The sequence below is a fragment of the Bidens hawaiensis genome, unplaced genomic scaffold (assembly GCF_021521415.1).
Source record: "Bidens hawaiensis isolate Kalapana, Puna unplaced genomic scaffold, B.hawaiensis_p1.1 tig00009623_1, whole genome shotgun sequence".
Classification (NCBI taxonomy): Eukaryota; Viridiplantae; Streptophyta; class Magnoliopsida; order Asterales; family Asteraceae; genus Bidens; species Bidens hawaiensis.
The window spans coordinates 345,742-371,009 of record NW_027491722.1 but is presented as its reverse complement, the minus strand read 5'-3'; the positions used below and the strand labels follow the sequence as shown (position 1 = coordinate 371,009).

General features: G+C 36.1%; 1 long non-coding RNA gene and 1 pseudogene across 2 annotated transcripts; one reads left to right on the top strand and one right to left on the bottom strand.

The window, feature by feature from the left end:
* Positions 1 to 11,201: 11,201 nt before the first annotated feature.
* Positions 11,202 to 14,709, top strand: LOC143533204 (glucomannan 4-beta-mannosyltransferase 1-like; annotated as a pseudogene). The gene is made up of 8 exons (XR_013135310.1): positions 11,202 to 11,531; positions 11,696 to 11,794; positions 11,874 to 12,126; positions 12,226 to 12,336; positions 13,309 to 13,457; positions 13,515 to 13,616; positions 13,702 to 14,108; positions 14,208 to 14,709. The product of XR_013135310.1 is annotated as a glucomannan 4-beta-mannosyltransferase 1-like (transcript).
* Positions 11,396 to 20,966, bottom strand: LOC143533205 (uncharacterized). Its single transcript, XR_013135311.1, has 3 exons — positions 20,848 to 20,966; positions 18,200 to 18,637; positions 11,396 to 11,511 (listed from the first exon to the last, which is right to left on the bottom strand). It is a non-coding gene; the product is annotated as an uncharacterized LOC143533205 (long non-coding RNA).
* Positions 20,967 to 25,268: the final 4,302 nt, after the last annotated feature.

The following is a 25,268-nucleotide window of genomic DNA, read 5'->3' as shown; positions in this document are numbered from 1 at the left end:
ATACATACGTGATGGATATGAGGTCTACTGAAATGGCCACCAGAGAATCATGTTTAATGACAAAGGCAAGCGAATCAGAATCAGAGTTATGGCACAGGAGAATGGGACATATTCATCTTCGTAAGATGAACTTCATTGTCAAAAATGGGCTTGTGATGGGCGTTCCCTTAAAGAGTTTTAACTTTGAAGATAAATGCATAGCGTGCAAGAAGGGAAAACAACACAAGAAAAGCCATCTCACCAAGACGATCAACTCAATTGATGGTACTCTAGAACTACTTCATATGGATCTCTTCGGTCCGGTGAATGTACAAAGTTTAGGCGGTACTTCTTACTGCTTGGTGATAACTGATGATTACTCGCGATACTCGTGGGTATATTTTCTGAAAACGAAAGACGAGACGACTCAGATGGTAAAGAATCTCATTACAAAAGTCGAGAACGTCATGAGTAAATCAGTTAAATTCATCAGAAGCGACAATGGGACAGAGTTCAAGAACTTTGAGATGGAAATCTTTTGTCTTCAGAAGGGTATTGAGCATCAATATAGCGCTCCGTATACTCCACAACAGAACGGAGTAGCTGAAAGGAAGAACCGAACGTTGATTGAAGGAGCCAGAACTATGCTGGCCGACTCAAAGCTTCCTGTGATGTTCTGGGCTGAAGCAGTTGCTACAGCCTGCTATGTTCTGAATCGGGTGTTAACAGTTAAGAGACTTGGAAAAACTTGTTACGAGCTTATGCATGGAAGGAAGCCCAACTTGTGCGGTCTTGAACCTTTTGGGTCTCCTTGTTCGATTTTGAAGACTAACTCGAAATTTGGTGAAGTAGCCGATGAGGGAATCCTAGTCGGTTATGTTGTTGGGACTCCCAACAGACGGGTCTTCAATACGACAACTTGCAAGGTGGAGGTGGTTTGTAACACCGACATTACTAGTTATCAACCGCCAAAACCAAGCAATGGACCTGCTGAGCTTTTTGACTATGTTAAACTGTTTAAGTCGTTTAACGTACCTAATTTGGAAATTGCTGAAGAAGACGAAAGAGTTGTGACGAAGATGATATTTGATGAGGAAGAGGAGCTAGTGCAACATCAGATGATAGAAAAATCTCAACCTTCCACATCAAACCCTATCGATACCTCTGCGGCCTCAACTGAAGATGAGTTTATTAATCCTTTTCACTCTCGGCCTGAAACTACCATAGATGAGATCTCTTCAAACTTGGAAGACAATTTACATGTCGGTGCTGTTCCGACCACGAGAATTCACAAAGATCACCCTTTGGAGAATGTTATAGGTGATGTGTCCTCTAGTGTACAAACCAGAAGTAGTTTGAATGAGCACACCTGTGTTTATACAAGCATTAAAGATACAGGTATTATGAATGAATGTCTGTACTCTTGCTTCATAAGCCAAATTGAACCAAAGAATTATCAAATGGCTTTGAAGGACAGCTCGTGGGTCGAAGCTATGCAAGAAGAGTTGGCTCAGTTCGAGAAAATGGAAGTTTGGACTTTGGTCGAAAAACCAAAGAATGTGCATGCTATAGGCACGAAATGGGTGTTCAAGTGCAAGAGAGATGAAAAAGGGATTATTGTGAGAAATAAGGCGAGGCTGGTTGTTAAAGGTTTTAATCAGCAAGAGGGTATTGACTACAATGAGGTTTTCGCTCCTGTTGCCCGGTTAGAAGCGATTCGATTGTTTTTGGCGTTTGCTGCTTTCAAAAAGATGAAGGTGTTTCAGTTGGATGTAAAGAGTGCGTTTCTTAACGGGAAAGTTGACGAGGTTGTGTATGTTGAGCAACCACCGGGTTTTCCTGACCCAGACTTTCCTGATCATGTATACAGGTTGAGCAAGGCGTTATATGGTTTACATCAGGCACCTCGTGCCTGGTATTCAACGTTATCGGACTACTTGCTGGAAAATGGTTTTGAAAGGGGTTTGATCGACAGTACGCTGTTTGTGAAGAGAGAAGGATGTGACTTCTTACTGGTTCAAGTCTACGTGGATGACATCATTTTTGCTGCATCAAGAGTATCCATGTGTCAAGATTTTGAGGCTGTCATGAAGAAACGTTTCGAGATGAGTGCTATGGGTGAACTAACTTTCTTTCTAGGATTGCAGGTTGATCAGAAGAAAGATGGGATGTTCATTCATCAAACAAAGTATGTTCATGATGTGCTGAAAAGATTCAAGATGGAGGACAGTTCTCCATATGACACTCCAATCTGCGTCAATCACAAATTGGGAGCTGAATCAGATGGTGACGCAGATGTGGACCCTACTCTGTATCGGGCGATAATAGGTTCTTTAATGTATTTAACTGCTTCTAGGCCTGATATAATGTTTTCTGTTTGTCTTTGTGCTCGCTTTCAGGCAAACCCAAAGGAATCTCACATGAAAGGTGTGAAGAGGATTTTGCGGTATCTCAAGGGCAAGCCGAAACTAGGATTGTGGTACCCAAAGGGAGGAGACGTTGAACTGGTGGCATATACTGATTCTGATTATGGAGGTTGTAATCAGAGTCGGAAGTCAACAACAGGAGGCTGTCAGTTTCTTGGAGGAAGATTAGTTTCCTGGCAGTGCAAGAAACAGACATCAGTTGCAATTTCAACTTGCGAAGCTGAATACATGGCAGCATCCAACTGCTGCTCTCAGGTTTTATGGATTCAGCAACAATTGCGCGACTATGGTCTGAATTTCTTACTCACTCCTATTTTAATTGATAACACTGCCGCCATCTCAGTAATTAACAATCCCGTGAAGCACAGTAAAACTAAGCATATTGACATTCGTCATCACTTCATACGGGATTGTGCTGAGAAGAAACTGATCAAGATCGAAAAAGTTGATACACTTGAAAATTTTGCTGACTTGTTTACAAAAGCGTTTGATAAATCCAGATTTCAAAACCTAATTGAGCTAAATGGGATGATCAATCCCGAGTAACCATGTCTTTGTTTTTGATTTAAAAAAAAAAAAAAAAAAAAAAAAAAAAAAAAAAAAAAAATGAGTCTTTATTGCTTAAAATTAGTCGGTTACCTCGGTTTGATGGACATCTCCTCGGATATGTTTTGGTCCTTGTTTTCGACTTAGGAAATGAGGATAGCCATTAACCGGAAGACTGAAAGTAACTGGGGCAGTGTTGACATGTTTTTCTTTCAGTTGCTGAAAATTAGTCGGTCATTCTTAGTAAGAAGGACACATACTTGCATGTGGTCGGTCCAGCTGATCCAATGGATCTTCAGGATAGCCGTTTACCTGATGACTTTGACATGATTGGGGCAATTGAATTCAAAACTTTATTTCGGGAAATGAAATTACTTTTCAAGTCTATTACTTCGTAAGAAGTTCTTTGCTGTGTTTAAAAGAAAATTGATCCAACCTTGAAAAATGATATATATACTGACTATGTGTGCCTAACTAGTGAAGTTATTAAGCTTAAAAGGCTTTAGAACAGTCATTGTATGTCATGGTAATTTTAATGGTGCGTAAAAGTAGATGTGATACTAACTTATATTTTACTCGAATTTACGTGGAAACTCCTTAAGAGTTTTGTATGTCTTCATACATATCTTTTCGAAGGATAGGCAGAAAAGCGACTACCCAGTCATACACGAGCCCGTGAGTGTTCTGATTCCCGTGAAGAAAGCATTTCAAGACACTGCAGTGATCCAGATTCGGGACTTGCAGTAGTTTAGTACTCCGATGAAAATTCTTATGTTTGATTCAAAAAAAAAAAAAAAAAAAAAAAAAAAAAAAAAAAAAAAATACATGTATAATTTTTGTACTTATGAGAAATAGTGACAATAAACACGAGAACCAAAACGTCTCAAGATTTCTCAAGTTTGGAGTAAGAAGAAAACGGGAAGCAGACAACGAGTATCTACAAGTTAATCAGACACTATGGGTCGAAGTCAATTCGGGGTGACTTGGGTATAGCCAAATACGCTTTGAGAATAGATAGAAGGCATCATTACCTCTGAGTTGTTGCCAACTTAAATTTTTGAGCTTAACTGAACCTTAATCCGTATCACAGAAACAATGAAAACCATTTAAGTTATTACATGCTTATAACCTGTTTCTCTATGTCATAATACAGCCAAACACGGATCCAAGTGACAGTCACATAGTTAGTATGATTCCTGTTCGGATCTTTTCTAAAACGTAGTGGTCCCTGGCTAGACTGAAATTTGATCCCTTATTTCGTTAAAATTTTATAAGTATTTTCTGTTTTTGTAGTTATATTTTTATTGTTGGTTACTGGGTCTTGATCATTTTTGTTTAACTTTTTTTGGTAACTTATAAGGATATATTCAAGATTTTTCAAACTGAAAGGGCTGTTTTTGTAAATATCGGGCGAAGTTGTTGAATCGGCGAAGTTGTACTTAACTTCGCTTAGGCGAAGTTAAGAATAACTTCGCCTGAACCAACTCAGCCCTATAAAAGGGGTTTTAAACAGTAAATTTTTTATTATTAACTTTTTCCGGCGAACTTAACCTTAATTCCGGTTAACATCTCTTATATACACTTTCGATTTCGATCTTTTGTTCTTTGTTTCTACTATACTGAGTGGTATGTGTTGTCGATTTCATCCTTTCATTCTCTTTATATTTTTACTTCGGGTCGTCGAACACTCGAAGAATCCTCGAAACCAAGGTTTTCGACCTCACGTTACGTGTTCATGGACGACCTTTTCGTCCATACACCATTGAAATATGTTGTTCTTCATGTTTATATCGTCAAATCGGTCCGAAAACATCGGATTTCGACCTCTGAATCCGAACAGTCGCCGATTCTGTTTCAGGCGAAGTTATGGTTTTGGCGAAGTTAATCTCAACTTCGCCAGACGCTTAAGTTCGCCTAGGCCGAAGTTATCCACAACTTCGCCTGGCGAAGTTAACCACAACTTCGCCGTGGCGAAGTTATCATCAACTTCGCCTTGGCGAAGTTATCCACAACTTCGCCTTGGCGAACTTAACTGTAACTTCGCCTTGGCGAAGTTATCCTTATCTTCGCCTATATCCTTTTATTTTAACTGTTTTGTAGACGAATTTACTGATGAAGCGAAGTTGTTCCCAACTTCGCCTCAACTTTAATTTCGCCTGTGTATCTTACATCACAACTTCGCACTTGCTACACTGCGAACTTGTGAGTTACATAAAACGTCTCTAACTTGATTTGTTCTGTGCAGATATGGCTGCAGTTGGAGGAACTGGTGGTGATGATGGTGATGAGCAACGACAATTCTTTCCAGCTCATAACCAATACATTACTTTGGATCCTGACGCACGAGGCGTTGACGACTACAGGGAGATTATCACTTTTCTCCAGAGATCAAGGGTGTTTCACGCGATCACTAATACACTACCCATATCTCTGCCTAACATACAAGATTTCTGGCAGACGGTGTATTATGATTGCAGACCTGAGCCTCCGGTGATGCGAGCAACCGTCAATGGTCAAAACATACAGTTTTCTTCGGAAGACATTCGGTTGGCTCTGCAGTTCGGCAATGAGACACGAGACGACCCAACGGAGTTCGTAGCTCCTTTCCGTGACGGAGCATACTTGAGAATGGGTTATTCGGGTCCGCTGGGGGACTCGCAGAGGAGGAAAGGCTTTCTGCTGGACCAATGGCGTTTTCTGATGCACGTGTTAATTGTGTGCATGTCCGGCAGGAAAGCAGGAACAGACGGGATGGGTGCGACGATGCAATCTGCCATGACGGCCCTGACTTACAATCGTCGTTACTCTTTTAGTCAGATGATTTTCTATGAGATTGATCGTCAGAGACGGGCGACGGCGCGAGAACGATTTATCATGTATCCGCGATTTCTTCAAATGATTATTAATCATGTCGCTCCGTCTCTACCGCAACGGCGTCCTATTCGATATGTTGAGTGTGTTACAAAGCGTATTTTTGCTCAATGTAGGACGTCGAGCACTCGTAGCAACCCTGAACGCTGTCCAAGGCATACTCCACTTTTCGGGTATCTCATCAACCCGGAGTATGTTCCTGCAGGAGGGGACGAGTTCAGGGATCCCCAACCACATCAGGCGGCAGCACCTCATGCTGTATCAGCTGCGCCTGTTGTATCTTCTGCTGCTGTGCCAGCTACTATTGCACAGACTATGTCCACGGCTGAAAACGTTGATCTGGATGCTGCTTTCAGTGGACACGGTTTGTTTGATATGGAAATCTCGGGTCCTCAAGTTATGGATGCTTCAACAGCAGCTACTTCGGTAGCTGAATCCGAGTTAGATGAAACGTTTGCTGAGGCCAGACGGCTAATGGTGACTCGTGAAAGGATTTCGGGTAAGAGGCCGAGAGTTGAGGAAGAGGAAGGAGATGAGGAAGAAGCGGTACAACTTGTGATGAGACGTTCGCGACGAGAACAACTAGGTATGGCTACTGGAGCGGGGGAGACTTCAAGGCATGTACGTTTTGCTCCGCCTGTCTTGTCAGGTATGTCACTGCTTCCTACTACTGCACAGGTTACGACTGTCGAAGCGTCAGCTCCAGCAGTGGTGTCTCTACCACCACAACCGTTTGATCCACCGGTGGTAGTCGCACGCTTCGTTGATTCGACTATCACAACAACTGCAGGGTTACCAAGTGTACCACCTGCGGTCACTTCTGCTACTGATGTTCCACCAACTCCATTGCCTACTTCAGATGCTGAACGGATTACATCACTAGAGCGTATTGTTGCCGAACAGACTAAGACTATTGAACGCCTAGTGGAATCCAATCGACTACAAGCTGCCCTCCTGGTAGAACATGGCCGAATAATTGATGCCTTCAAGGATTACTTGGCATCTCAGGGGGAGAAGACGTGTAGGGGCGATGAGTTGAGAACGAAAAGACGAGAAGATCATGACGATGATCCCAATGCACCTTCGGGTGCAGGTGGTGAGCTGCCAAGAACCTCTCAGGCTCTTGGGGCTTCCACAACTGAGGGGGAGTCTACAGATGTAGCTGGTGATGTTGTTGTTGGTATGGGTGATGATGCTGATGTTGAGGACGTTATCGATGCTTTAAAGGAGTTGGATGATGAGGAAGACGATGAGTTTATGGATGATGACGACGTGTTGCCCGTGGATGAGATAGAGAGGATTGGGGAAAAGATTAATGTGGAAAATGTGTTAGAAGAAGGTGAGATAATGGATGATGATGTTGAGCATGACATTCCCGAAGTGGAAAAGTCGGGTGTTGGTGATGAAACGGTGTTGGATGAGACGATGTGGGAAGAGCAGCCTAGATGGAAGGAAGAATATGCTCATTGGTTTGTCAAGACCAAGAAGCCTGCTGTTCCAACCATGTTCAGAAAGAGCTACAATATTAAAGGGTATGCAGAGGCGAAAAAGGGGATTATTTGTTGGATCTATGATGCACAGCTCAAGTTGTTTGTGGTGAAGCGTTATGATGGCGTTCAATATTTCAAGAAGATGTTGAGATCGTTCAACACATTGCCTGAATGCGAAGTAAAAGATTTGGCCAGGTTGGGCCTGATAAACCGAAACAACGACAATATGGCTAGAATGATTGAGAAGATAATGTGGAAAGAAGGAGTAAAAGAAAAGAAGTTTGAGTTGCTAAAGCCACAAAAGGGAAAATTAGTGAAGGATACAGAGAGAGGTATGAGAGCAGATGGTAAACCGTGGATGGTAATGAAGTACAAACCAGTCCGATGTATCAAGGAGGTACCCATGAAAGCTATGCCTCGAGATGTGCTGAAAGATTTGAAATGGTGGTTTGTGGATTGTGAGACTGCAGAGGCAGTAATGGAGGACGAGGATGAACAAGAACTGCTTCGGGTTTACGACCCGATGCATCTTGTTAACCTGTCGCAAGCTGATCTGGAAGTACTCAACAACAAGAAGATCTTCTACATTCCTGCTTGGAAGGATCAAGCTAGGAGATATCAAAGTGTAGTGACAGTATGTGTGAGAGAAGGGGCGCACGCTTAGAGATGCAGATTACAAGATTCGAGATTTGAAGATCAAGATATGAAGCTACTGCCAAGGGGGAGTCTGTTGGTGCATGTTTGTCAGTAGTTCATAGTCTTGTAATTGTAATCGAGTCTGTATTGTAATTGTGTATTTGATTATGTTTTAGATTGTGTAACTAGCAAAGTTGTCAACAAGTTTGCTCAGGCGAACTTGTTGAACAAGCGAAGTTGTCAACAAGTTCGCTCAGGCGAACTTGTTGAATATGCGAAGTTACAGACAACTTCGCCTGTGGCGAAGTTGTCGTGTATATATTCACTGTTTCAGCCGAAACGCAAAGAAGTTGTTCGTTTAGGGTTTCAGTCAAGTGTTCGAGTTTAAGCAGACGTGTTTGCTAGTTCCAGAGTCTGTATTAGTGACTACGAGTCACGTGTTTGGTTATTAATATAACGTGTTTGATTCATTGCTCGTGTTCTTCTATATCTACACTCGTAACCTACCTACGCAGGGATTCCGCACCTGCGTTGTTAGAGAATATCCCGTGTACGATCCGTCCAGGAACCTACAATATCTTATAAAGGTTGGCTACCACTATAAACATTGTTAAAACATAAGCAGATAGTACACCGGGACAACATAGGGATGCATACGAGCCAAGCTGAGCTGAGAGTTCGAGCTTTAGCTCGATTCATTCCAAGGTTCATGCCTAAAAATCGACCTCGTTTATTATATAATTAATAAATTAATTTATATACGTATAGTCGTATATATTATTTTTATATAAATTTATATGTTACATAATATATATTTAGTTATTTTTATCATAATTTCATGTAATTATATAAAGAAATACTATATTTATATTTATATATATTAAATAAAGATTTGTTTACACTCGCGATACCAGTCAAGCTCAATATTTGATGCTCAGGCTCGGGCTCATTTAAGCTTGGCACGATTTGAGCTTTTAGTGAGTTTACCTCAATTAGTTCACAAGTGGCTTGACTCATTTACATCCTTAGAGCAACTGTATATGATATGATAACAAAATGGTCTGTTGAAGCAACGCTGCAGCAGTATATTGAAAAAGTGAGTGTAACAGATAACAACATTAGAGAAATGTTATCTAATGTTTTGGCACACCAGTGGCAACATTACTCCACCTTCTTTGCCAAAGCTAAACTACCAAAGTATTTGTAAATTGCAACCCGATTACACAAAAATAGGTTGGGTTATGTTTCATCACTAATAAGTTAGGCATAAAAAAATTTCTAGCTAAAGAGAAAATGAGCCGAGTGAATTGAAGTATTGAACATCTCGAATGATCTCAACTGCATATAACCTTCCTAACGTGTTCTGATACATAAAGTTGGACGAATAATTGAGTATCATGATAATAGAGTTTTCTTAAACATATTTAGCACATTAAATATATTAAATAACCTGACATGTTTCAAGCAGTATGGAATAGTAAATTGTACCTTAGCTTTATGGCAAACATCAAACATTAAGCAATCAAGCAAAATCTTGATATAAGTTTCCGTCAACTCAACCCATTTACCCCCTATTCCTACGGATAGCAATACTTTTTTTTATTTGGGCACTTTTAAGCTCATGTTACTAATAACGTCAATCATTAACCATACACATTTAAGCAATTATTTAACCCAATCAGATGTATTTTTTAGTTTATCAAGCTAATGTTGCCTGTTTGCTAACGGGATTGATCTTAGTCAGTTAGTCCACAAGGTAACCATTGAGATGCTTTTAAAAAATCTAATTCACATCAAAGTATGTTATTATACTAAGTGAAAATCATACAATAAAATTCTGCGTAGAATAAAGAACATATAGAAGGAACCTAAACCAATATCAAACAGCAAAGAGAAAAGGCTCAAGGAAACAAAAGTATGAAATTACCCAAAAAGATGGAAGCTTTACATAAAATTATATTCAAACGAGCAGAGGTGTAGAAAGTAGACTGAAACAACTTAAATTCATATATAATTTGAATTTACAATCTTTTTAGTATGAATCTATTTATGTCTACTATTAATCATGAAGAATATCTATTAAGTACATATTCATTAGAAAAATGGTTCACATTCCAGTATCAAGCATACACATAGTCCCATAATTACATAAAATTTCTGATGGTATGAGAGAGATTTATGTAGCATTCCTTATCACCTACTTACGTGTCTAAGTCGTTGATGATAAGATCGCTCGAAGTGACAACTGGCAAACAATATGAAAAATCAAACCTTTGATGGTGTTATACAACGTGAACGCAAAATTCATGTGTTACAAAGGTAAATTAGATTTTAATAATCCCACCTTTTTGTAGTTGGCCGATAATAATCCCACCTCAAAAAAACTCAACTCCATTATGATTTTAATAATCCCACCTCAAAAACTTTTGATAAGGAGGATACAAGTGGATTCATGTAAACTTATCTCAAAACGGTGCTCCAAGCGGTTTGATTTTTGATAATTGGAAGTTTAAACACCTTAATTGAAGCACCGGCTCGTCGTTTAGAGCACTATTTCGAGGTAACTTATACAACAATCGACACATATCCTCCTTCCGATCAAAAGCCCTAAAACATCGGTTTGAAATTCAAAAAAAAACATGACGGGGTTAAGTTTTTTTTAACGGGGTCCCATGAGAAAAAATATGGCGAAAGATGGGACTTGTGGCAAGAATTTTTTGAGGTGGGATTATTACCGGCCAACTACAAAAAGGTGGGATTAGTAAAATCCAATATGTCCATTAATTAATAATATCACCCAAAAATAGATGTATGTTACTCACCCCTTACGTGAGCGTTGAAAAAACGCAATGAAACTTGTCAATTATGACAAGATTCCAGCGAGTCATTTTAAACATTTCTATTAAAATCTGACTCTCAGATTCATCACCATTAGTATTAACACACCATTAACCTGATTAAAATCTATATGTGACTAGCATACACAAGAAACAATATTACATTACCAAAAATATGTATTTAAAAATCAATTAGTAAAAGAGATTCAAGATTTATTACCTTAATCAGAAATAAGTGGTTTGAATGTCGTCAACTTCGTTGTCGGTCGAATTGCCAAGTGGCCCGTTTTTTAGCGAGTTCAATTCATGCACCACTATCTTCCACCGCTAAAGCCACGTCAGCATCTTCACCTAAAGCTTCCACCTTCTATTTAAGGCATGGCTTCAATGTATCTGAGTATCCTCATCTCAACTCTTTCTGTACACTTTCACCATGAGAAACTGGTTTCTAGCCGAGCCTGAGGTGAAGTCGGTCAATGATTTTGCAGGGAGTTTCACAGATATGTGGCGAGAAATAAGGTTTAAAATGGTGATTCCACCACTGACCGCTGCACTATACATGTGTAGCGATGTCTATTATGATGTTCATAGAACGGGTGTACATGACAGTTGTGGTCATTTTGGTGAAGATTACGGGTAGGAAGAGATACACTCAGTATAAGTTGGAAGCCCTGAAAGAAGACCTGGAGCAAAACAGACGTCACCCCATGGTGTTGGTCCAGATACCTATGTTTAATGAAAAAGAGGTACACATGTTTAGTTTAATATCTGCTCGGTGCATATACTTCATATCATAATTGGAGAAATTAAATGAATATCTAGAAATCCCATATTAAGTACTACAAAACACACAAATACTTACAGTAAATGTTTTATGTTTGTGAAATATACTAACTTACATTCTTATCAGGTCTACAAACTCTCTATTGGATCCGTGTGTTCCCTTACATGGCCATCCGACCGCCTTGTTGTTCAAGTTCTTGATGACTCCACCAACCAGTACCTAAGGGTACCCCCACCACACACACACACTTAAAAACTCAAAAATAAATGATATATATACTAAGTAAATCAGTACTTATATGCAGAAAATGGTGGAAACAGAGTGCAAAAGGTGGATAGAGAGAGGAGTGAATGTGAAATATGAAACCAGAAACAACAAAAACGGATACAAAGCTGGTGCTCTTCGTGAAGGTCTAAAAAAAGATTATGTGACCGACTGCGAATTCGTAGTCATATTTGATGCAGATTTCCAACCGGATGAAGACTTTCTTTGGAGAAGTGTGCCTTATCTTCTTGAAAATCAAGAACTGGCTTTGGTACAAGCAAGATGGAAATTCGGTAAAGCCTACTCATTTCTCTCATATACACTGTTTTACCCCTACCCAAAAGTTCACAGTTATTTTAGATTATACTTTAACTAACTCATGTTTTTTTTAGTAAATGCTAATGAATGCATCATGACTCGCCTCCAAGAGATGTCACTCGCCTATCATTTTGCTGTTGAGCAAGAAGTGGGATCTTCAACTTGCCAATTTTTCGGTTTCAATGGTAAGACAGAATTTGAAAGTTTGCTCACATACAGGGATGTATATAAGCCAAGACGCACGTGAATTAGTCGAGATTGGCTTGCTAAAAGCTCAAATCGAGACGAGCTCAAGCCTAAAAATAAGCATGTTTAATAAACGAGCCGAAGCTTCGCTTAACAAGCTCGAGCTGGCTCGCGAGCCTATACATCCCTATATTATATAAATTTATTAAATTAATCAAATATATTTTTATACAATATTAATTATTATATATAAAAGTATGATAAAAATAAAACTAAACTAAATAAAACAATAAATATACATAAAGAAATAAATATTTATATAAATTAATTAATTAACAAAGACGAGACAAGCTCGAGCTTGAAAACTACTCACAAGTCGAACTCAAGCTTTAGAAATGGAGCTCAAAACAAGCCAAGCTCACGCTTGGCTCGGCTCGGCTTGGCTCGTTCACACCTAAAACTTACACCCCTATTGGCCTACACACATTGATTCTAAGAATTTATCGAGCTCAATCCTAAAAATAAGTGAGCCCGAGCTTCACTTATCAAGCTAGAGCTGGCTCACAAGCCTAAACAAACCTTTTTTTATACAGTTTTTATTTAATATAAATTTATATAATGATAATTATTATAGAAAAAAAACTGTTATAAAAATAACTAAATAACATATTTTGTTATGTAAAAAAATTTTAACTATAAATAAATACATATATATACACATAAAATAAATACACAAGTGTATACGCTAAATAAAAAATAATAAACGATTCGAGCTCAAGCTTGAAAACTACTCACGAGCCGAGTTCAAGCTTAAAAGCTACTCACGAGTCAAGCTCGAGCTTTAGAAACAAAGCTCGAAATGAGCCAAGCTCAAGCTCGACCCGACTTAGCTTGTTTACACCTAACACCCCTACTCAAATAGATTCTAAGAGATTCTTTTAAGGACGTAAATGGAATTTATATGACATTAGGGACAGCTGGTGTATGGCGTATAAAAGCAATTGAAGATGCTGGTAGCTGGAAAGATAGAACCACTGTGGAGGACATGGATCTTGCAGTTCGGGCCAGCCTCAAGGGGTGGAAGTTTCTCTTTGTTGGAGACCTAGAGGTGAGTTGTGGTGTCGAATATGAAACTATTTTCTTCAAACTAATATTCTAATCTATAGGTCAAAAAAAGCTCCCAAGTACCTTCAAAGCCTACCGATATCAACAGCATCGTTGGTCATGTGGACCTGCTAATCTGTTCAAAAAAATGTTCAAAGAAATCATCTTGTGTGAGGTATAATCATATAACTAATTAATGAACCTTTTCTTTTTCCTAATAGCATTTAAAAATGATTAAATGTGTCTACTCTATTATGCAGAGAGTGTCCTTATATAAGAAGTTTCATGTCCTGTACGCATTTTTCTTTGTAAGGAAGATAATAGCACACTGGGTCACCTTTTTCTTTTACTGTGTGGTCATCCCAATAACCATCATGGTCCCGGAAGTCAAACTTCCAAAACCGATAGCTATATATATTCCCGCCACAATCACCATCCTGAACTCGGTGTGCACCATAAGGTCATTGCATCTTATTGTCCCCTGGATCCTGTTTGAAAACGTGATGTCCTTTCATCGATCCAAAGCAGCAATTATAGGACTTCTAGGCGCCAACCGAGTGAACGAATGGGTCGTGACTGAAAAGCTTGGAAATTCAAGTAAACCACAAAGCGGTATCAGCAGACCACCGCCTGGTACAACTAGAACTCGGTCACGTCTTGGAGAAAGGTAATTAAGTCACTATCAACAAACCTTGATAGCGTTTTAATAATAATAATAATAATAATAATAATAATAATAATGCTAACAATTTGTAATGACAAACAGGCTTCACTTTGCGGAGCTGATAATGGGACTGTGCCTGGCATATATAGCTTGCTATGATATGATATTTGGGAAGGATAATATGTTTATATATCTGTTACTGCAATCGTGTGCTTTCTTTGTTGTAGGAGTTGGATATGTAGGTATATCCACCCCAAACTAATTATGTATTTTATCAAAAAAGTGTATAACATTATAGTTTAATTAGGTTATAATTCAGAGTCTAATAATTGGGGAAAACAAAACACAGAAACTAAATTCAAAGAAGAAGCCCTAAAAACAGATGTGTTATGAGGATTATTGCCCTAGAAGTAGCATAAGTTGGATTAATTAGGTCAGATTAGAGTAAGGTATGGATAGTAATTGCTCTGAATACAACCAAAATGTGAATTAAAGTAACACTAATGAGCATATCAATGGCTATTGAAAGGGATAGCCGTACCAAATGGTTCCGGCCGGATGTTAGCTGTCTTGAGCCTCAAGGATCTCGATTAAAATTGTTTGATCAAAATAAAAGTCTACCTGACAATGAAATCATCATCATCGTACTCATTATATCCCACCAATAGCAAAGTTATGGTAGGGTATGAGGGTAAGATGTAGACAGCCTTACCTCTACCCCGTAGGAATAGACAGGCTGCTTCCAAATAGATGAACAAGACAACAACCATACCTGGTAAATCTCACCAATAGCTAGCTATTGATAAGGTCTAGGGAGGGTGGGATGTAGGCGAGCCTCTATCATGAGGATAGAGAGACTGCTTCCAGAAAGACCCTTAGCTCAAAAAAAATAAAAAAGAAAAACACAACAGGCCAAGAACCAAAATATATAAACAAAAAGCTACCAATAAAAGAAATAAGTGAAGGAGAAAACATTTAAAATAAAATAAATTATAAAATAGGGAATCACACACGCTAGACATAAATACAAGCACGCAATCGCACGTAAAGTCCATATAAAATCTAGAAAATAAATAATTAAATAAATAAAACAAAGCCTCTAAGTCCTAGCTAAAACATACCTATACCCTCTCTGAAAAGTTGTTGACCTTAATCCTATGCCTCCACGAACCCCTATCTTGGACCATATCCTCAGAGAGGTGCAAATCTACTAAGTCATGTCGAATCCGCTCATCCAAGTCAATTTGGGTCTGCCTTTATTCTTCCTCCTCCCCTCCACAGTAAGGGTTTCCACTACTCTAACGGGATTTATTGTCTGTGTTACAGCTACAAAAGCGATCAATGGCTCAAGAAACTCATGATTAACAAAGACCATAAAATCGAACCAAATGTTCTAAGAACTAAAATTCAATCTAAAACTGTCTAAACAATAAACCCTAACATCCTATTTATACTAAATGAAAAAGAGATAAACTTAGAAACAAGATAAACACAAAATAATAGAATATAAACTAACAAAATAAAACATTCTAACTAAAAATAAATGCTCCTGCATCAGTCTGCCTCCTCACATGCCCAAACGATCTCAATCTCACCTCTTTAATCTTATCTGATATACTAGCCACTCCTAGCCTTTCCCTAAAAACATTAGTTCTTATCCTGTGTAACATTGTGTTCCCACACATCCACCTTAGCATCCTCACCTCTGCTACCTCCATCTTGCGTGCTTATGTCTTCTTGATGGCTCAACAGTCTATCCCAGTGAGTATCCCATATAGTATAGCCGGTCTAACTGCGGCCCTATAAAACTTTCCCTTTAATTTTGTTGGAAATCTCTTGTCACACAAAACCCAGAGGCTGCTTTCACTTACACCAGCCAGCTTGGATGCAGTGGGCTACTTCACTATCTAACTTCCCATCACTTTGTACAAAAGATCCTAAATACCCAAACTTAGGAAACATTTAAAGTAGGAAATTGAAATATGAAATTTGAAATAATAATAATAAAAAATAGACACAATCTGAATTTGAATTTGAATTTAAATTACCTACCGTGGTCCATACTCCAAGGATTCCTACTCGAGGCCGTCAGTTGGGTCGTTTCTTCAACGGGTCGTCATTCGGGTCGGGTCAACTTAGTGAGCCGGATACTCCTGTATCACTGCAATTCCAAGAATTACACAGTAATATAATACAGAAGTTCCTGCCGACCTCAGTTGTCACAAAAAAGAAAAACTACAGTTAACTTAATCACCTGATTAACAGTGTGCCCAAGTCTCAGTGGTATTCCATGTTTCACATGAAACTCAGATGAGTTTTGGGTCAACTCTGCACAAAATAAACCATTTTACCCGTTACCCAACTTAACACAGATAAACAGGATAACTGAATAATCAGTACATGCCTGCCTCATTTTTCTCATTTCATACTCATTTCTACAACAACCGTACCCAGTAAATCCTTAGGGGTATATATTTCTCATTTCATACTCATTTCTGAAGAGGCTAAACCCAAATATGTAAAACACATATTCAAAATGTATGGATATAATCATATAATAAAATATATATTACTTAGTTATTTTTGTTATAATTTTATGTAATTAGATGTATAAAATTACTACATTTATATATATAAAGGCTAATGTAGACTTGCAAGCCTAGTCAATCTCGTTTATTAGATACGCTCCAGTTTCTTGATTCAAGCTTTTAGAAAGTCAAATCTGGATAAATATCTAGCTTTTAGCGAGTCAATTGACCTCAGTCTTGTTTATTAGATATTCACAAAAGTGGGTTGGGTTATGTTTTGTCACTGAAGTGGAGCTCAAATACCTAGCTAATAAGAAAATGGGTCAAATAGTTATCACCAATGTCAAAAGCATCTTTTTTTAAGATTAAACATGCGATTTTATAAACACTTCCTTTCATCGCAATCACCTCTCTTTAAGAAGAGAAACAAATAGTAATCTTGTTATTTTTGTAGATTTACTATAATCCTCTCTTTATCACGTAGAAATTGTAACAATGTTTTTCATAGACTGTCCACAAAATAGTGTTGGAAACACTATCCATATTTTAATAATAGCAACAATGTTAAATGTGTTAAATGCACATATGTTCATAATCAAATCCTCCAATCAACAACATTCAAAAAAATAAATAAATTGGGAAACATGGACAGAAGATTACAGTTGATGCAACAGAACTACTATTAGTTAGTTTATTAGTATTTGTGAGGATTAGTTAGTGCATCATTGGTATTCAAAGTCCCCTATGAATAGGTAAGACTCTCCTTGTCAAGCAGCATTCAAGATATGAAAAAACCAAGAAAAGTTCAAGGGTATCACAAAAGTAATTAGTCACTCTTGATTAATATATAAAAGCTCATAAAAGATTTTAGAAACAACTAACGGTTTTTTTAAAAGAACTCAAAACATGTTTATATAAATAAACAAAGAAAATTCAAAATTCAGAAGGAATGTTCCTAAAGAAGTAGATTTAAACAAAACTAAGTCAAACATGAGGAAGAGACCTAATACTTTGAGAAACAAAGGCTCTTTTACTATTGCTAGTTAAGATGCCTTGCAGATCTTCTATTTAAAAGTACTTGCTTCCAGTACTTTGACTAACACTTGCATAATGAAAAATTCAAAAACACTAGAACATATTCAAAAACACTTACGTGTCTAAGACGTTAACGATCGCATTACTCAACGAGACAGCTGGCAAACAAGATGAAAAATCAAACCTTTGATGGCGTTTTACAATGTGAACGCAAAATAATCATGTGTTACGCATTAATATCAAACAAAAATAGATGTATTCAACTCACCCCTTATGTGAGCGTTGAAATAGTGCAACAAACTTTGCAATTACGATAAAATTACAGCAAATCATTTTAAGCTTTTGTAATTATATTTCACTCTCAGAGTCAGCATCATATCCCTCTTCCCTTTCATGATTTTCCACTTCAGTAATATTACCATTTAACACACCATTAAACTAATTAAAATCTATGTGACTACCATGCACAAAGGAAATATACTGTATTAACAAAAATATGGAATTGAAAAATCAATTGATAAAAGAGATTACCTTAATCAGAAATAACTGAGACGGCATTGTCGGTGGGTTTGCCAGAGGCTCATTTTAGCAGATCATTAAATGCACCACTGTCTTCCACCACCTAGAGCCACGTCAGAATCTTCAGCTAAAGCTCACCATATTCCTATATAAGCCATAGCTTCAATGTACCTGAGTATCCTCCCCTGAACTCTTCCTTTACACTTCACCATGAGAAACTGGTTTCTGGTCATGCCTAAGGTTAAATCGATCGATAACTTTGCAGGAAGTTTCACTGATATATGGCGAGATATGAGGGTTTCGATGGTAATTCCACCATTGACGGTTGCTCTCTATATTTGTGTGGTGATGTTCGTAATGATGTTCATCGAGCGAGTCTACATGACTGTTGTGGTTATGTTGGTTAAAATCATGGGCAAGAAAAGATACACTCGGTATAAGTTGGAAGCCCTGAAAGAAGATTTAGAGCAGAACGGACGTTAACGTTACCCCATGGGTCTGGTTCAAATACTGGTGTACAATGAAAAAGAGGTACACATATTTAATTTAATATCTGGATTATGTCTGCTCGGTGCATATACTTCATAGAATAATAAGAGAAATCAAAAGGCAGGAAATTATGTCATCATTTTATTGTAAAATGCTTTATGGATGATTTTGACAGTGGCAAACAACATAAGAAAGATGGCTTAGCAATGAATATCTAGAATTCCCCTAAAAAGCACTACATAATATACTGTTATTTACAGTTAATATTTTTATGTTTGTGAAAAATATCTTAATAATAAGATTTAGCTTACTTCCTTCCAATACACCGTCTAACTTACATTCTTATCAGGTCTACAAACTCTCCATCGGATCTGTGTGTTCACTTACATGGCCATCAAATCGTCTCATTGTTCAGGTTCTTGATGACTCCACCAGTCAATTCCTAAGAGTACCCTCCCCCTCTCTACACTTAATAACACTGAAAGATGAAATTATCTATTTGCTAAGTGAATTAGTAATTATATGCAGAAAATGGTGGAATCAGAATGCAAAAGGTGGATAGAGAGAGGAGTGAATGTGAAATATGAAACCAGAAACAACAGAAATGGATACAAAGCCGGTGCTCTTTGTGAAGGTTTAAATATAGATTATGTGACCGAGTGCGAATTTGCAGTCATATTCGATGCAGATTTCGAACCAGATAAAGATTTTCTTTGGAGAAGTGTACCTTATCTTGAAAATCCAGAACTGGCTTTGGTACAGGCAAGATAAAAATTCGGTAAAGCTTTACTAATTCCTCATATTCCCTATTTTACCCCTACCCAATTGGGATATACACTCACTTATCACGGTTATTTTAGATTATACTATAACTAACACATGTTTTGTTTAGTAAATGCTAATGAATGAATCATGACTCGGCTCCAAGAGATGTCACTCTCCTATCATTTTGCTGTTGAGCAAGAAGTGGGCTCTTCAACTTGTCATTTTTTCAGCTTCAATGGTAAGACAGAATTCCGAAGTCGGCTTACACATAGGGGTGCAAACGAGCCATATGCCTCGTGAGATATCTGAGATTGGCTTGCTAAAAGCTCAAATCGATCCAGGCTTAAACGAGCTCGAGCCTAAAAGCAAGCATGTTTAATAAAAAAAAAGCCCGAGCTTCTGGCTCGCGAGCCTAAACAAGCCTTTTTTTATATATATTTTATTAAATATATTAAATATATGTTTATATAATAATTATAATGATATATAAACTTATGATAAAAATAACAAAATAATATATATTATGTTATAAATACACACACACACACATATATATATAGTTAAAAAATGTATATAAATTAATTAATAAAAATTAAACGAGCTGAGCTCGAACTTGAAAACCACTCACAAACCAAACTCAAGCACTAGATAGAGTTCGAAACGAGCCAATCTCAAGTTCTAATAAGTTAAACGAGCAGAGCTTGAGCCTAAAGGAGCTCGTTTCATCGGTCCAAAGCAGCAATTATAGGACTTCTAGGCGCCAACCGAGTCGACGAATGGGGTCGTGACCGAAAAACTTGGAAATTCAACTAAATCTCAAAGCAGTATCAGCAGACCACCACCTAGTACTACTACCAGAACAGCTCGGTCACGTCTTGGAGAAAAGGTAATTAAGTCACTATGAACAGACCTTGATTACGTTTTAATAATAATAATAAAAATGATAACAATTTGAAATGACAAACAGGCTTCACTTTGCGGAGTTGATAATGGGACTGTGCCTGGCGTATATAGCTTGCTATGACATGATATATGGGAAGGATAATATGTATGTATATCTGTTACTGCAATCATGTGCTTTCTTTGTTGTAGGGGGTGGACATGTCGGTATATCCGCCCCAAACTAATGAGTGTGTTTCCTGAATAAAGTTGTAGGCAGGCTATCTATGTATATTATAATAAAATAAAGTGTATAATAATATAATTATAGTTTAATTAGGTTATAACTGAGAGTCTAAAAATTGGGGAAAACAAAATTGAAAGCAGAAGCCCTAAAAAGAGAGGATGTGTTAAGACGATTAGAGTAGTAAGATATGGATAGTGATTGGTCTGAATAGAATGAAAATGTGAATTAAAAAGTAATATAAATGAACATATGAATGGTGATTAATAAGAGATATCTTTACCAATTGCTGCTAGAATCGGTGATCTTCACCAAAAGAACCACAAGCAGTACCACCAGTTCGATGAACATCATCACGGATATCACAACACAAGTTTGTTGCTGCGATTTTGAGAAAGTATGCAGCCTATGCCTTAAATAGGAGACGAAGAGGAAGATAGCTGACATGGCCAGGACAAGTTAAGATATTGATTTGTGATTTTAGGAATGAAAAAAAAAAATAGAAAAAAAATTAACCTCTTAAATTGGTTTCGTTTGGTTTGATTCGGTTTATTTAAGTAATTTTTTTACACTTTTTGATATTGTTAGGCTATGAGAAAAAATTTTCAATGAGTGAATCCCTTAACCATGGTTACGGAACAACAGACAAACCGAAGGCTTGATGTTATAAATAACTTTAAAGAAAGTGTGTTACGTCTATTCAGTTAATATTATTCTCATTCATTTATATTCATTTGTCCACGTAAATATCATGGATTATATTGATGATTTAACCATTTTTACGAGCGATAAGTAGGTCAGTAATTATATACAAAACAGTGTGTATACTATCAAGAATGACTAGTTAGGTATTAATCCTAAATTGTACCGAAATACTTTGTATGCTATCAACAACGACCCATTCTTTTCTGTATTAATTTGTATTTAAAATTTTTAAATGTAAATGCGGATATGGTTACAATACATGCATACGTTATCTTATTATAATTAATAAGCAACTTAAGTTATCACGTTTTAACTTCTAGTGGATGGGTGGGTGGTGCCTTCTACAAAATGCCGGATGGGGAAGGATCTTGGTCAATGATTGGCGGGTGGCTTTATTTGGTTTAGTTTTAATAAAAAAAAGTTAAAAATAAAAATAATAATCAGATCACATGATGCAATTTTGTTGTAAAATATCCCTATGGTGATTTGACATCATATGACGCAAACGTCTCCGTAAGGCTCTATCCACGTCTAATTGTATGAAAATATGCATGTTCCTTATCACCTACTTGATAAGATTGTTCAATGTGACATGCTGACAACAGGCAAATAGGATGAAAATTCATGTGTTACAAATATATAATACCAGCCAAAAATAGATGTATGCTACTCAACTCTTACAAGCCACCTCATGTCCTTATCCTCTCTCATTTCTATATTTTCCACCCTATTAAAATTTCCATACCAGTTAACTAATTGAAATCTATAATGTGACTACCATGCATAAAGAAACTATACCACATATATTATAGCAAACATATCAAATTATAGCATTTTGTGTATTCATACAATCGACCACGATATTTATAATCAAACCTAACGAGATGGTCTGAGCTTGAACATGTTACATAACCAGTTTACTTAACCTCATTTGTACCATCTTTGTTTAGAAAACCAAAAAGTCAAGTAGATGATTGAACTGGATTTCAATATTATTTATTTCAATTTTTATTTCATAATTAGATTTTTTTTCTAGTTTAGCTACTTTTTTTTCTCTTATAAGAAATATTACAAGACACATTTTTTATCTTCTATATTTTATTTATTTCAAGTTACATATTTTAAACACGAAATAGTAAATTAGTTCAACATTTTATTAGTTAATCACAAACTTTAAAATTGTAAGTTTTCAAAATTAAATTTTCATGGAACATTTTTTTTTCACCTGTGGTTGTATGTATCAATGGTAAATTGTAATACAAATCACGTGCTGCTCTGTTACATCTATCAACTATATATTATTTAACTATAGCCAACCAAAAATAATCAAAAGCCACCAAAATAGTCATAAATACACACATGTGCGTATCAACATACATATTTATACAAACACGCTTAATACAAACCAATTTGCAGTATAGAACCGCATAAGTAGTTGTACACACTTCTTATTAGCAGTTATACGGTTACATAACCATTTTGTATATCACAGTAAAACAATAAATGTTTTTGTGGTTCTCACAGTTATACTTTCTATTGATTTTGTATTGAACAATGAACGACCCTCTATGTGTGTGTCCCTCCAAACGTACCGAGAATTTTTGTATTATTGTTTCTTCCACAATGCCTTCTTCTAACGGTATTGCTCAAACATCGCATGATCATGCCAACTAAAAACAGAGCATTGAAATGTAAACAAACAATGTTAAAACTAGAGGTGAAGTTCATTAAACATAAAGCAGGAACATCATATAGTTCAATGGTTAGTCTCTTTTAGTTGTTAACACGTACCATAAAGTAATCAAAAGTAATTGTTAAATTATGTATCTTATTTCCAATACGATTCTTGTTAAAGATGGAATGAATCCCTTGGAGTGTGCGACTGCTAATTGGTTGATTGATCATTGCCTTATTTACTCGCACTAGTGATTGATAATTATCGTTGCTAGAGGACGCTCCTTGAAGTCGAGTCACGTATAAATTACCCTTCACATCATGCTTGTTAAAAGCATCAATGATTTAACAAACACAACAATCAACGATGTAGTCTCTCTAGTCTTTTGTCTTTTATTGTTACTTCTTAGGATCATCTTATAATCTGTATGAATTTCTTTTTGTTTGATTATTGGAAGAAGCTTTTGATTACGTGTTTCTGACACTAATGCCATAAAAAAAACTTATTGATAGATTCAATCACTTCTACAATTAGGAAACTATTGTGAATTTGTGATGACCGGGAAATGACTGATCGCATAGTTTAAGCCAAATAAAACAACAAATTGATTACGCTTGATTAGTAATGAGATCGGTCATCTAACAATGTGATCTTCATTTCGAATTCTAATTAAATGACCCGACTAGAATTAATTATTTTTTTTTAAAGTTTATTTAAATTAAGAGGAAATTGTGAAAAAATTAAGGTTATTGAATACTAACAAGTTTCATAACTAGTTCATTTAGCCAATTCAACTTAAGCAGAAATGTCAAACAACACTAGAACTTATGTGAATTTTTTAGTAAAAAAACATAATTTATCCAAAAAAAAAAGTTATACTTGATTACTATCTTATGATTTTATCCATTTAGAATACATGTTTTTTTTAACATATAGATTAGTTTTCAAATAATGATCTACACTACTTAATATAAATCAAACAATTGTGGTGGTGTTCATATTTTTGTTATAAGTTTCATTGCAAACTAAGTTATATTAAACATAAATAATGTTGTACATCTCGATAGGAAAGGGAAAAAAAACTGTATATTTAGACTTTTATATATATAACTAGCTTTTATGTCTCGTATTACGGGACTGTTTTACATTATTCGTATAATATTTATATATATTTTAGGATTTTAATTTTATTTATTGAATGAAGTTAATAATATTCTTAAGATTTGATGATGGAAAGATTGCACAAATAAATGAGTTGTTATAACTATGTTTAAAAGCTATATGGGTTTGGTGAGACTCATGACCCGCTTTTATTTTACTATAAAATTGTTCCATAATTATAAATAATATCTTAAAAAACATTTATTAATCTTTATTATATCCCCATTTATAGGATTTTTTTTATGAAATTAAATTTTAATATAATGAGATGTTATAACCCGTTTAAGGACTATATGGGTTTGGTGAGACCCATATCCGTGAATTTGGGTCAAATGCACGAGAAGTCTTCATTTACAAATAAAGTAATCTGGTGGCTTGAGAGAATTTAGGAAGATTTCGTTTATATATATTTAAGATATAAGTAAAAAAACTAAATTTTTACTTATATATATATATATGTATGTATATATATATGTATGTATATATATATATGGTTAATATCAAATGAGAACTCCAAAAAAGTTAAGAACTTCTAGAAACTCATAAAAAACAAATATTTTTTAATTTTTTCATATATTAACATTGTTTGAGACTAGTTTTACCATATTATATATATAAATTTTTTTTACATATATAAATCACAAGTTTACATATGTGTAAAATTTATGTAATAACAAATTTACATATGTGCAGAAAAAAGTTTATATATGTGTAAAAACTAATTTTCATAAATCTAATTGTAAATATAGATGTAAAAAATGATAAAACTACACTCAATTAATAATAACATAAAAAAGGTTAATTTTTAAATGTTCCTTCAAGTTCTTAAATAATTTAAGAGTTCTGTAATGATACTCTATATATATATATATTAAAATTTAAGGGGGGGGGGTAGGTCATTAGTATAAAAGTCAGGTTGAAAGAAGGCCAAAACTATGAAGCAAATTATCAGTTTAGATAGAATCATTATGTTTAAAAGAAGGGTGAGTATTCTTGTTTGGAGGGCGAAAATGAAAAGAATTCCGTCACTTGTGTCACTTGCGAGGCGGAAGCATATCGGTAGACTCGGTTATTTACCCAACTTGTGGAGATGGATACGAATTAACCTAACACGGAATACGTGTTTATCACATGCAATTTTGGAAAGAGTGGCGGGGTTTTTG